This window comes from Gadus macrocephalus, chromosome 4, assembly GCF_031168955.1.
Source record: "Gadus macrocephalus chromosome 4, ASM3116895v1".
Lineage (NCBI taxonomy): Eukaryota > Metazoa > Chordata > Actinopteri > Gadiformes > Gadidae > Gadus > Gadus macrocephalus.
The window spans coordinates 20616477-20630216 of NC_082385.1; the positions used below are offsets into that span (position 1 = coordinate 20616477).

The window sequence follows — 13740 nt, forward strand, 5'->3', positions numbered from 1 at the left end:
AGCTGATTACGATCCACGGTGGTCTCGCTATCTCGTCCGGGATGTTGTTGTGGCAGTGAAAGTCGGCTGTGACCGGTGATTTTCTGTGGAAACCCACGTCCAGTAAAGCCTGTCTACTGTAGCAATTGTTTCCTTGCGTAGTAAACACAAACAAAAACGTAAATAAAAGCATAAAAAACAAATAAAGCACCGAAAGGGAAGAGCCGTTATAAGCCGCTGCGACCGTGCGTGCCGCCATGGCAACGATAAATGCTCTCCAATGCTATAAGAGATTACTTATATATATTATCTTATAATGTATGACATTTTATTAGTTATATTATACTCTCTTATAAAATAATTGATGACTTATATTATACTCTCCTATAATATAAGAGATTATTTATATTATACTCTCCTATTATATAATTGAATTGAAGTATAGAGAAGTATAGAAGTCCATTAACCTGGAACAGTTCATGTTCTTGCACTGCTCATCATGAACTACATAACTGGTCAGCAGTGTTTCCCCCAGTAAATGTCTCAGTCAAGGTGGTAAGCAGTCGGTGGTGTTGTTTTTGGGGGTATTTTGCTCAAAGATGCCAGTACGCATGAATGAAATAAACGACTGTTTATTTCCATATAAATAAACAACAGTAGACTGTACAAATGTTGTGCAAACATGCAGATTTTTCGGCCCTCGTGTGAGGGAGGGGTCCGTTAAGTCGATGGATGCGATGTTTAATCATTTAGTCCAAACTACAGTAGGCTACGGGCAAACCTGAAGTCACCGTCGTGACATTTCATATACGTCCCGTCTGTGTGTGTGTGTGTGTGTGTGTGTGTGTGTGTGTGTGTGTGTGTGAGTGAAAGGGAGGAACTTATTTGAAATCGGCCGTGCGTGCCTGTTTGTTGTTTATTGTTTTTGATTTAACAATATATAGGTTTAGAGAAATCTGGCTTTCAGAACTCAGTGCCTACCCACTCACTGACCTCACCGCACGTCACTGGCGGTAGATTGACAGGTGACTATGATAGACTATGCAACAATATATTCAACCACCAGATGTCCCCGTCTCAATTACACTCAAAAAACTTTATTGGCACGACTAATGTTGTAAACAGTATTACCTGAGTATTACGAATGCCATTTTTTCACGCTTTAATCTAAAGAGACGTGCAATAAGTACATTTGTAAGAAGAAAGAGAAAACAACAATATATCTCCGTTGGTACAGTAAGGATGTTCATAAAACCAAGTGCCAAGCCCTAATAATCACTTGGTTAACCCATTTCCCGTATTCAACAAAGATAGTTTGGATAAGATGCTACACAACTCAGTACTTTTATTTTTTATCTTACCAATGGCTAATTCTTAACCCCAAAAATGAGGTTGCTAAACATAAACAAACACACACGCAACGTAACAAGGACACAATTGTTCTTTAATTGCTTGCCGTGGCTGCAGCTAAATGGCAGGCAGGTAGAATTAATCTAGTTTACAGACTGGAGTGGAGACAGTTCCCAGAGGCAGTGTGTGCTGACTCAGGCTTTACCTCAGAACTGCTGCTATTACGCTGGATAATTTTAGAGCTGATAATTCATTTCGAAGAAGAAACTGGAAAGAATAAGTTTTTTGGATTCTACATTACTCTAGTTGAATTCTTAAAGAGGATACTTAAATGAATCAAAATAATTGACTAAGACTACTGAAAATATTATAAAGCATGACCATCACCACACCAAAACACAAAAATGACGCTATTAGATGATAATATAGACTTTCCTAATCAGGAGTGTTGGGATAAATAAACCATGTACACACACACACACTGAAAAACAAGAAACACAAATTGAGACACACAAACACACAGCAGAAAACCACACACACACACACACACACACACACACACACACACACACATAACATGCAGTTACGAAGAGCAGACAATACTACACACAGAGGCATTCCCTCCACAAATCCGGTGCCATGCCGTAATTCCGACGCCTCATTGTTCCGACGTCTCAATGGTCCGAAATATTTCCCATTAGATCGACATGCCACTATGCCAACGGTTCAATGTTCCGAAAACGGAACCCATTGGTCCGAAGGAGCAAGGTACGTTTTATTACTCTGTTTTCTGGGAATAATTGACGCAAGCAGAAACCAGAAAACAAGCCGTTTTTTCGTTTTGACAAGAAAACGAAAATCAAGATTTCAGTTCGTTTATTAGTTTCTACGTTTTGTCAAAAAAACGAAAATCAATATTTCAGTTCGTTTATTCGTTTTTTGGTTCTTACTGAGCGAAACGAATTTACCACTCAATGTCTGGTTTCCGCCGGTGGGCGGGTCCTCTTATTGCAGGGGTGGGGGACCTTTTTCACATCAAGGGCCATTTCAATGGCCCTTGTGGCCATTTCAACTGTTCACAGCGATACGTTGTCCCAAACAGAGATGCAAACTTCAGGGCATGTCTCCTCAGGATGGGAAAATCCTCAGCACGAACATACAGTTTGTAAAAGTCCAGCAGAGAAAGGTTGTGGTACTTGGCTTTGAGCTCGTTGTTGTTTTGCAGATCAATTATTTCCATTTGGAGGTTGTCTGGCACATCAAACGGTTGCACATTAAATGGTGTCGCAAACACGTCGAGTTCCTTTTGTATATTTTTCACATCATGAAACCTCTCATCAAATGCCTGGATGAGTTTTGCACACTCACCAGCATATTTAGTCGTAACATCAGGCTTTTGTTCTTGTCGGGTGGGAAAGTGCACAGTGTTTCCCCTTTCCAGCTGTCCTTGCCAAAGCCTTAACTTCACTTCAAATGATTTCACATTTGAAAGCAGAGAGCTGATGAGCTGGTTGGGACCTTGCAGCTTGATGTTTAGCTCTGACAGGTGCTTGCTGATGTCCACCATGAAGGCCAGATCACGGAGGAACTTGCCATCACTGAGCTCCATGACAGGTTTACCCATCTCCATGAAGCGTCTGACTTCTTCCCGCAGTGTATAAAACCGTGCGAGCATATTTGCACGACTCAGCCATCGCACTTCACAATGATAAACCAGATCACCATACTCTGACTCAAGCTCGCTGAGTAACTCCTTGAACTGGCGGTTGTTCAGCCCTCTGCTTTTAATGAAGTTTATGGTGGACACAACTGTTTTCATCACATTGTTAAGCTTCAGGGAATGTGCACACAAACTCTCTTGATGTATGATACTGTGGCATACAACTAAATCACTTGGATCCAGACTCAGTCGGCTCATTTCTTTTCTGACTAAAGCAGTCAATCCTTTTTGCGCGCCAACCATTGCGGGAGCTCCGTCAGTGGCGATGCCGCTCAACTTCTCAAATGGCAGTTCAAAATTGTTCATGGCCACAATAACTTGATTGAACAAATCCTCACCTTTAGTAGTGCCATGCATGGCTTGCAAAGACAGCAACTCCTCCTTTGTTTCAAACTCAGACGTAATCCCACGCATAAAAATGGCAAGCTGCGCTGTGTGTGTGATGTCTGTTGTCTCGTCACAGGCCAGAGAAAAATACTCAAAGTCTCTTGCAGTGTTCTTGAGTGTTTTTTCAATATCTTGCGCCATATCAGTAATCCTTTCTGAAACGGTTCTCCGGGACAAACTGACGCTTTGAAATAATTTCACTTTGTCGGACGCGAGCAGCTCCGCGGCGGCTACGAGGCACTCCTTCACGAACTCTCCTTCAGCGTGAGGTTTCAGCTTCGTGGCTATCAGTTCACTCACCACAAAACTTGCACGCGTAATATTCTCTCTGTCAGTCTGTGGCCGTGTGAAAGCTGCTTGTTGAGCACCCAAACTCCGACGAAGAGCGTTAATTTTATCCAGACGCATTTGTCCTTTCAACTCGTCGAGTTTAGCATGTTTCGAGCTGTAATGGCGCTCGACATTGGCCTTTTTCATCACCGCAAGCGCCTCGCCACAAACTAGGCACACTGGCTTGCCTTTCACTCCAACAAAGAAAAAGTCGTTTGCCCATTTTTCCTGAAATACGCGGCATTCTGCGTCCACCTTCCTTTTCTTGACAGTCGCCATGATGCATCACTTGTCTGTGTCGGTACTTGTCATGTGTCAGTCACTCCGACCCAATGCAGTGGTACGTACATCACATGCTGTATTCACTGACCCTGACGTTGACTCGGACATAGGACTCTCTCTCGGAAAACTAATGACGGGCGATATATTTTTTTTCCAGATTTTTTTTTTTATTCATGTATGCATATATGAAGATATAAAATATAAAAATTGTATTGCATTGCGGGCCAGTTGAAATGGCCTCGCGGGCCGTATACGGCCCGGAGGCCGGACATTCCCCACCCCTGTCTTATTGGCTAGCGTCCTTCATTGACCTGTGCTCTTCATAATAAAAGTTCTTCCGTTTGATAATGTCGACAAAAATATTACTTTATTATAGACACTAGCAGACACAGAGGACCACACCACCCACAGTCAAGACTGACACGGCTTCAAATAACAATAATAGTGTTCATAATCATTTGACAATGAGAACTTATGAAGTTATGATGACTTCAGTGCAGTTGATGTTTAGCCGCAGTTAATACATGCAGAATAGACCTGAGGGCTTTACTACGACATCATTGTCCGGCTCTGAACTATGCGCTCTGTACGCGTTCACATCAAAGGAGCTGAGATCGCGGGCTGCTGATTTCCTCACAGCCTGAGAGCTATGAGGAATACAAGTGATTACAACACATTTCTGACAGCTGCACATTGCGCAGGGCTCTCCGTGAGACGCACGCAATTCAATAAAGCCTCAATACATGTTCACATTTAATTTGCGTTGCGTTCCTCTGGGTCTGTCACAAACTAGTTGGGCTACGCCCTCCCCTACTCAGTTCTGTTCGCTTTGCATTGGTGGAAGTGAGTAGGGGGAGTGGTTAAGTAAAGCCTTCAGATTGGACGGTTTGACTTTAGAGTTACCGTCATGTTTTGTATTATATATTTTTTACCATTATTGTTTTATAGGGACAAACATTAACACATTTGTCCTGCAGGGGATTGATAAAGTTCTATCTATGTAACAGAAGGGAACACTTACTCATACTCCATCAAATATTCATACTCATACTTTGCACACTTCACCACAGCATTGGCCTACTGAATGCCACAGATATATTTTTAAGCATTGGACTGAATGCCGCGTAAATATAATATATGTTTTGCACGTTTGCAACGTTTAAAAGTTCAGGGAAAGTATATGCCTCTACTGGTGTTGCTTAGGCCAATATCCTTTTGAGGCAGTGTTGTTTCTGAATATTAGTGTTAAGGGCCAATAATGCCTACTATCATACATTAGTCACCATGTCTTTGAACAAATTTGTATGCAGTTACATATTAATATATTCCCCCCCCCCCCCCCCCCCGACAACATCTCACTCTGAACTCAGTTAAAAAATGGAGAGCCCTGCATTGCACATCTGTTGACCTTTATCCACAGTAAACAGATAATTTTTTCTTTCTGGAAGATATTTTATATTGTTTTCATATTATTATTTACTGACAGTGATTACAGAATGCGAGTGTGTGTTATATTGAAAGCGAGGCTTGGTGTGCCTATGAATATAGGCTACAGTGAGTTTTTTAAGGTGCTGTACAAGCAAATCATATTGACTACTCTGTACAGTGACAAAGAGTGTACAGTAACCTACTTCATTCAATATTGAATAGGCTACTGTAGCCTACACTATGTACAGATGGTTTTGCTCTTTGCTCATGGCAGTTGTGGCAGTCATTTTAACATATCAGCAGGCAAGCTTCACTCATTCAGGATGTATAATGCTTTGTCCTATAGCCTACTTGGAACGTGTTTTAAATGGATCTATAGTAGCCTATAGAAATTTGCCAGCTGGAATACAAAGCAAACTCTCCTTCAAATGCACATTCATGGAAGTCTTGTATTGTCATCCCCAAATAATGCTGCAATGTAATAATATACATCTTTAAATGCACAATAATGAGTCATTATTATTATTATTATTATTATGACTTATGAAATATTTGTATTGGCTCCCAGAATGCAGGTCTGTTAGTGACTCCCAGTATCTCTAAAAACAGACTGGGAAGTAGAGCCTTCAGTTACTGGGCTCCTTTACTGTGGAACCAGCTCTCCCCATGGGTCAGAGAGGCAGACACTCTAACTAAATTTAAGTACAGCCCCCCCCCCCCCCCTCACCTTTCGCACCTTGTAGTTTGGCCTTGGCGTCTCGCAGTCTCTCTGTGTTTCCACATATTCTCCACAGCTCCATCCCTCGGAACCAACTGCAATTTTTCCCCTGTTAAAAGGGTTTTCCTGGGAGTTTTTACTCAGTGGATGTGAGGGTTTAAGGGAAGAGGATGTTGTTATGATGCTCATGCTATGTAAAGCCCTTTGAGACAAACTGTTTGTAAAAACGGACTATACAAATATAATTGCCTTGCCTTGCCTAACCCACTTGGACTGTAATTCAGATTCATACTACTAGTTTGATCATTGACTGACTACATGAATAGTTGCACAGAGGAGATTCTTATAGGTCTTATAGTCAAACGGTATAGGGTATATACAAATTTGATGTGTTTAGGCCATTCATGAGATCTAGTTAAAATCATTTAAAGTCATTTCCACACACATTAAAGAAAAGTAAAAAACTAAAGCAAAGAGATTTTGCAGCATGTAGCACACTTTTACTTAAACAGAGTGGGATAGGAATCAGGTTAACAAAACATCTAAGAACGTCTAAGCTGTCTATCACATTACCAACGCAACATTGAAACATCATAAAACATCACAAAAAAAACAGCTGGAATACAAAGAGTTTGCTTTGCAATCCAGCTGGCCTGTTATGAGCAAATTTCTATTGGCTACTATAAATCCATTTCAAAACATGTTCCAAGTAGGCTATAGGACAACGCATAATGCATCCTGGAATGAGTGAAGCTTGCCTGCTGACATGTTAAAATGACTGTCACAACTACCATGAGCAAAGAGCAAAACCATTTGTACATAGTGTAGGCTACATTAGCCTATTCGATATTGAATGAAGTAGGTTACTGTACTCTTTGTCACTGTACAGAGTAGACAATATGTTTTGCTTGTACAGCACTTTAAAAAATTCACTGTAGCCTTTATTCATAGGCACACCCAGCCTCGCTTCCAATATAACACGCCCTCGCATTCTGTAAACAGTAACACCATCAGTAAATAATAATATGAAAACAATATAAAATATCTTTCAACAAGAAAAAATAATTAGTTTACTGTAAATGGATATAGGTCAACAGATGCGCAATGTTCAGCTGTCAGAAATGTGTTGTGATCACTTGTATTCCTCATAGCACTCAGGCTGTGAGGAAATCAGCAGCCCGCGATCGCAGCTCCTTTGATGTGAACGCGCACAGAGCGCAAAGCTCAAAGCCGGACAATGATGTCGTAGTAAAGCCCTCCGGTCTACTCTGCATGTATTAACTGTGGCCAGAGCTATAGAGAGAGAGAGTTGCGACACTTCCATTGGACTCCGTTGTAGCGCCTACTTCCGGGGTATGGAGCCTCGAATAGTTCCAAACAACCATTTTACGGCGTAGGTGACCGTTCATTTCCATTGCTGGCCGCCGAGTAACTTCTGAGGTAAATTGATTAAATAGCTACCTCTTTTGAATTGTCAACTGTCTATATTGTATCAGAGGCCCTTTATGATGCATATACTGATCTTTATTTGCAAATGCACAGCGTAATTATATATATATTTATCTTGGTAGACGACCGATTGCTGGCTAGTTTGTTAGCTCGACTTCACCACCTGTGAAGGTATCTCCGGGGGTACATTGATTAAATAGCTACCTCTTTTGAATTGTCAACTGTCTATATTGTATCAGGACCTTTTATAATAATAATAATAATAATAATACATTTAATTTAGAGGCGCCTTTCAAGACACCCAAGGTCACCTTACAGAGCATATAGTCATCATTCAAAACTATGTAAAACAGACTAGGAATAAAAGGAAAACAGAGGTTAAACATGAAGAATAATAATAATTAATAACACTCAAAGACGCCTAAAGTGAAGGGGGGACCTCACTAACCACCACCAATATGTAGCACCCACTTGGGTGATGCACGGCAGCCAATCGGTGCCAGAACGCTCACTACACACCAGCTTGAGGTGGAGAGTTAGGGATGAGGTGGAGTGAGGGAAAATAACATATTTAAACACTATCGACCATATTTAAACACTGTCGATCACAATTAAACAATATCGACCACATGTAAACACTATCGACCACATTTAAACACTATCGACCATATTTAAACACTATGGACCACATGTAAACCCTATCGACCACATGTAAACACTATCGCCCACATTTAAACACTATCACCCACATTTAAACACTATGGACCACACGTAAACCCTATCGACCACATTTAAACACTATCGCCCACATTTAAACACTATCGCCCACATTTAAACACTATGGACCACATTTAAACACTATGGACCACATGTAAACCCTATCGACCACATGTAAACCCTATCGACCATATATAAACACTATCGACCACATTTAAACATGTAAACCCTATCGACCACAATTAAACACTATCGACCACAATTAAACACTATCGACCACATTTAAACATGTAAACCCTATCGACCACATTTAAACACTATCGACCACATTTAAACACTATCGACCACATTTAAACACTCTCGCCCACATTTACACACTATCGACCACATTTAAACACTATCGACCATATTTAAACACTATCGACCACATTTAAACATGTAAACCCTATCAACCACATTTAAACATGTAAACCCCTCTCGACCACATTTAAACCCTATCGACCACATTTAAACCCTATCGACCAATATGATGCATATACTGATATTTATTTGTATATGCACAGCGTAATTATATATATTTATATCTTGGTAGACGACCGATTGCCTGCTAGTTTGTTAGCTCGACTGCACAATGTGATGGTATCTACACCAACAATTACAAAGTTCAGTACTAGTGAATCTAACTTTTATTTAGTTATTTATGTTGGATTACTAGGATAATTTAGGTTGATTTAAGGACGGGTTTTATGATGCCATAGCTAGTATAAATAACTGTTTGTTTAATTATATCCTGGAAAGGGTGATGTTCAGCACATGAAGCCCTACAGATGCCGCCGATTCAATGCTGATTATGATGGGCGGTGAATTTAACCTGTATGGCTTTTTCGTTTTAACTTCTTGTTGACTGAATTGTTTCTCTTTCTTAGTGCCAAATTGATTATCTTTCTTAGTGCCAAATTGATTCTTTTTAGTTTTGCAAGAGCCCTCTCTGCTCTCCTTCTCATTAATTTTTCCTTTTCTAGTTGCCTTATTAGGTCCTCCACAGTCGCCCCATCAGTCCCTGGCAGTCTGGTCCCTGGAGCAGCTGGCCCTGGCAAAGTTATTCCTTCACTGTTGACCCCTGACTGACTGGCCCTCAGCACACACATCCCTGGATCACCTGCCCCTGAATCACCTGCCCCTGGCAATGTAACCTCTTGATTGCTCTCTCCGTCTCCTGTGATGTCCTTTTCAACGCTCTTGAAATCCACCTAAATTTCTCCCTCAATCTCTGTAATAATTACAAGGTAATGTTTCTGTTATATGTATTTTGCCTTTGCATTTGCAACTACTGTCATCTCCAATGTAATAAAATGAATTAAAGCAAAACATTTCTGTAATGTGAATTAAATCATCTGCCACAATCAGAAACCAATACAATTTATAAATGGATCTACCGGCAATTGTTAATTGGGTAGAAATGTGTCGATTATCTACATTGTGTGCAAATCCTCAGAGAATCCCTGACCTCTGGTTGTTTTTTAAACTGAATGTACAAATATGAATTATGCAATCTCATTAGGAGTGTAGTCTATCCTTGAATTACATGAAATGGGGAATATTGTTGGCTGCATGGATCATACCGAAGTTTAATTTGGTGCAATATGTGTGGTCCGTTGCACTTGGTTCCGGAGGCACCCTCACAGAAGGGGGTTTCCTCCTCTTCGGTTTAGGGCGATGGATGAAAACTGTTGGGCCTGCATCGGGCCTCAACTTCAACATCCTATCTACTTTTGTGGCTTTGAATCGGTCATTTTCAAAGTGTACCTGTAGGTAGGCTTGTAAGATCAGTTTCCATTGCACTTCAAATATCATTGGAAAGTCATAATTCTCTACACTTAAAATTATTTTGCCCTTTGAAATGCTAGCAAGTGATCTGAACATTACGTTACATTGTTTTTGACTGTTGCTGACTGTCAATACGTTTTGACGGCTGACCATTGCCATCCATTTCTCCCTGCGCTCTTGGTCCTTGGGGAAGCCGTACATGTGATAACCCTTCTCGGATCGATTGGGGCATCCAAATGCTGCACAGCCAACCATGGTATGACCATTTATCTATAAAATGTTAGTTGTGTGGGGAAAAACGGTCTGTCTAGCTACTGGACCAGATAAAATGAGACGGAGAGGTAATAAAGTCTATCGGCACGAGGACCTTGGATTTATTAAGTAAAGTGGCAGCGGTTATACAGAGTCATAAAGCGTGAGAAATCGAATATGTCTAAGTCCCTAATCAGCGCTGATGGTTCGTCTGGAGCTTCGCCTCCGTGGAAGGTCTGCTTCAGAAGAAGGTGAAGAGTCCCTGTGTGATGCAGTCTTATGCTGTATCCTCCTCTCGATGAGGTGTGTGCGTTTGAGGTGTGTGCGGTTCTGTGTTTTGGCTCCCAGGCCCTGAGAGAGCTTCGTAACGGGGAGAGTTCCTCGTGTCTCTGGTGTGATAAATTAAAACGGGGGAGTGCCCCCCCGAAGTGTCTCGTGTGTGATAATTTAATGTGGCTCTCAGGCCCCTAGTATGGGCAGAGGTATCTCTTGGTTCCTCCTAACACGGAAGAGCTCTCAAAATGTCTCCTGTGTGATAAATTAATGTGGCTCTCCCGTTCTGGAGATGATACTGGTGCATTGTCTGAGTGTCCACCATCTGCCTGCCTGGGAGATGGGGCCTTCAGCTCCGGCCTTGACCTGACTATATATTATCATGTTTGTGTTATGTGTTCGTTGGGTTTAGAGCAAGAGTCGACTATATATTAATGTGCCTGCCATGTGATGTGCTCATCAGGTTATTTTTCCCAACATATCCCCCTCAAGTCGTCGCAAGACGACTTTTACTCATTTGGGGTACGAGGGATAGGACTCCAGCACGGGACTACCATTATAACACCATTAGAAATAACAGAAAGAAGGCAAAATGACCATAAAAACAAACAACCATGAGCATGGGACTAAAACAACTCGCTGGACCGGGTGTATGGGGAACCACGTGGGAGAAACGCTACCCATGCTTCAGACATGGGTATGCCATACACACCCCACCTAGGGGTGGCATCCACCCCGGCCTTACATCGCGAGCAGACAATACCAACAATACTGGCAGCAGATGATACACAACAAAACCAACACCAAACCATAACAACAACAACAAAACGCAACAACAAAACTAACAGTAAACAATACCGATATAAACAAAAATGCAACAATCACACAAACACTACACAATAACAATCACAGGAAAGAAATGTAACCATGAAACGTGTCCCTAAATAATAATAATAATGTCAGAAAGATATGAGGTACACAACGGATGGCAATCCCCCTCAACCCATCCCTAGATGACCACACACTAAGGATGTGAGGAGGAGTTAACTGGTCGTGTAACAATAAGCAATCACACGCATGGGGTATTCAGGGTAGGCCCGTGGCACGGGAACAACTGAAACCACGGAATAGTCCTGAGCGTCATCACGGGCAGGTGGTCGCAAGGCGCCACCTGAGCATTAGACCCTTTTATTCAACTGCGCTCAGGACCTCATCTGATAAACGGGCAATCAAGGCCCCTGGAATCTCGCCCGTGTGTATCCCCGAGCTCCATCTTGTTCTCCAGCCGGATCAGGTCGGGCCCCTCTGGCGGTCCCTCGTCCAAACTCTCCGGTGTATACTCGATCCCCAGGTAAGCTTGGATGGCACCTGCTGCACCTGTAGCGCCCATCGCTCATTGGGCTCTCCATCCATCCTGTGAAGGGGTCATTAATGCCGGAGCTCTCTGCCAACTCTAATCTGAGGGACTGTAACCCTGCCAGCACCCTGGCCACCGACCCATCCGGTGCTGTGTTATTGGGGATAAAAGTACAACATGTCGTCTTCATCATCCCACACACCCCTCCGTGCTCTGCCAATAGCATATCTATATCTATATAGTCCCTTGACCTTATCCGTGGAAAAATTGACAAAACGTTGCTGATTATAGTATATATTATTTATCCAATCAACATTTTTGTTAATAGTGGACCACCAAAACAGGACTGATTCAAACCCTGCCAAAATTTGATTGCATCATTCTTGGGTAGTTCGTCGGCTCCGGGCGTGTCTGCATCTGGCTCCTCCTCTGGCCCTGGAACTTCGTGTTTCTCTTGCTGGAATTACAAACTTATGTACAACAGTTAGATGTTCAAACATATTTTCCTTAATTATATTTCTAATTACTCTAATGGAAGTCCCTTTTGGGACCCTTGAATGTTAGGTGAATGCATGGGTCGACCCTTAAGCATTTCATGCGGGGTTAGATGCGTCGTTCTGTTAGTTTTCATGCGATAACTCATTAGTGCCAGTGGTAGTGCATCAATTCAATTTAGTGCTTGCGCAAATGTTGTTAATTTTTGTCTTGAGCTTCCCATTCACTCTTTCCACCATACCTTGTGGTTGAGGATTGGGGCGTAATCTAGTCTTTATTTGACATGCAGATGTTAAATCACTTGTTTGAGTGTTTTCTGAATAAACGCTGCCCTATTGCCTGAGCTAATTTGTGACGGAATTCCAAACCTTGGCATGACTTCTCTAGTCAGAACCTTGATTACCGTAACCGCATTTTGGTCTTCTGATGGGACTGCTTCTACCCATCTGTTGAACACTGTTTTTTCAAATATTTCACACTCATTTAGCTGGATGTCAATCATTGTTTGCAAGTATGGTGAAGAAAAACCTTGTTTTCTAATTATTATTATTATTATTATTATTATTATTATTATTATTATTATTATTTTATATAAATTTTTTTATATATATATATATATTTTTTTTTTTCTCCTCAATACCTCCCCCCTTGGGCAATGGTCAAAACCATGCACATTAAATGATAAGCAAATCTAAGAACGCCGTTGGTGCAACCAACGTCGAAACGTCTAACCTTAACCATCAGCAAACTAAAACCAATCTTTTGGGAAGGGAAATCGAACCCAGTATGTCCAAAACCAAAGCCCAATATGGGTGGGTTTACCATCAGCCGCCTGAAACCACGCTGTTCCAAAGTCATGCACTAAACCGAAAAAACGTACATGCGTTAGTGGCCTTCTATACCACAAAGGTAAAATAAAATAAAATAAAACGCGACATGCCCCGTTCCAAGACCACCTCTGCTGCCAGAGCTGACATATCTGACTCCTGTTCCTCCTCCACCCTACACCCCAGACGGGACTTCCCATGATTGTTGCAGCTCGTCACTTCATGATCAAGTGAGCCAGTGCCCACAGCGACTCTGCCAAGTAATCGTGACTGTGCCTGCCTTAGGTCGTCCCGGGTGTCAAGGTGGGATCTTACCCGTCGTTGGCTAACCAGCCTTCCATACTGGCTC

At 41.9% G+C, this 13740-nt stretch overlaps 1 long non-coding RNA gene across 1 annotated transcript; it reads left to right on the top strand.

Annotated features, from left to right (window-relative positions):
• Positions 1-9167: 9167 nt before the first annotated feature.
• On the top strand, positions 9168-9859 carry LOC132456323 (uncharacterized). The gene is made up of 2 exons (XR_009525428.1): positions 9168-9233; positions 9383-9859. It is a non-coding gene; the product is annotated as an uncharacterized LOC132456323 (long non-coding RNA).
• The last annotated feature ends 3881 nt before the right edge of the window (positions 9860-13740 follow it).